Source organism: Exophiala aquamarina, assembly GCF_000709125.1.
Source record: "Exophiala aquamarina CBS 119918 chromosome Unknown aczIA-supercont1.12, whole genome shotgun sequence".
NCBI classification, from domain to species: domain Eukaryota; kingdom Fungi; phylum Ascomycota; class Eurotiomycetes; order Chaetothyriales; family Herpotrichiellaceae; genus Exophiala; species Exophiala aquamarina.
Genome location: NW_013550576.1, coordinates 982,986 through 984,150, shown reverse-complemented (window position 1 = coordinate 984,150; position 1,165 = coordinate 982,986).

Genomic DNA, 1,165 nt, shown 5'->3' with positions numbered 1-1,165 from the left:
TCTTAAAGAATAGGACGCTAAGTTAAGGAGCGTAGGTAAGTTCGAGATACGATTAGATTATAAGAATCTAGAGTACTTTATAATCGTACGAAAGCTTACGGAGAGGTAAATACGGTAGTCTCTTATCTTCTTACGATATAACTTTACGATCTCCTACCTTAAAGGAAAGGATAACGTATAAGCCGACGCGCTATCGCGAAGAGAATAAGATATACCGAAAGAAGAGGAGGACGACCGGCTATAGTATCGTTCGATAAGACTACTAAAGCTAGAGTTCTTCGACGCGAAAGGAGCGATTTAAGTAGCTTTCGTACGAGTAGAGGAACCCCCTACCGGAGACTAACTAGCGAGTAACGTAGTTAATACTAACTAGTTTACGATAGTAGAGTCGGACGAAACGTACGAGTAGATTAAGGATTCGATTACTCGAGGAGTACTGAAGTTTCTATCTTCTCTAGCGGTAAAAGTATCTATCGCTAAGTATATAATCGATAGCTAAGGGAACGTATACTTCCGGGGAAGACTATAGGTTTCGAACTTAGAACCTTTACGTACGTTCCTAATTTAAGAAACCTACGACTTAGTAATTAGCGAATACCTCGGGCGGAAGGTAACGAGCTCTCTAATAGTAAGATAATTCTTCTAGTCGAATATACTATAGGATATCCGACGATTCGTACGAAACTACGATACCTACGAACGAATAAAAGCCTAGAGGAAAAGGAAATAAGGATTTCTAAAACCTCTTCCTATATCGAACCGAATATAGAGCGAGATATCTATCGACTTTATTACGGAGCTCCTAGAGAGTCTAGGCTATACGAATTTAGCGGTAATTACGGACCGACTAGGAAAAGAAGTTATCCTTAAACCGATACGTACGATTAAGTCGTAAGATATAGTATCCCTATTCCTACGTATATTCTATAGGACCTACGGTTTACCGAGAGCTATCGTATCGAATAGAGGAACCTAGTTCGTAAGCGCTCTATAGAAACGAGTATATTAGCTACTAGGTATCGTACGCCGATTATCTACTATATATTATCCTAAAACGGACGGATCTACGGAACGAATAAATTAGACGGTCGAGACGTACGTACGTACGTTCGTAAACGAAGCCTAAGATAATTAGGTAGAGTTACTACTAATCGCTAAGTTAGTA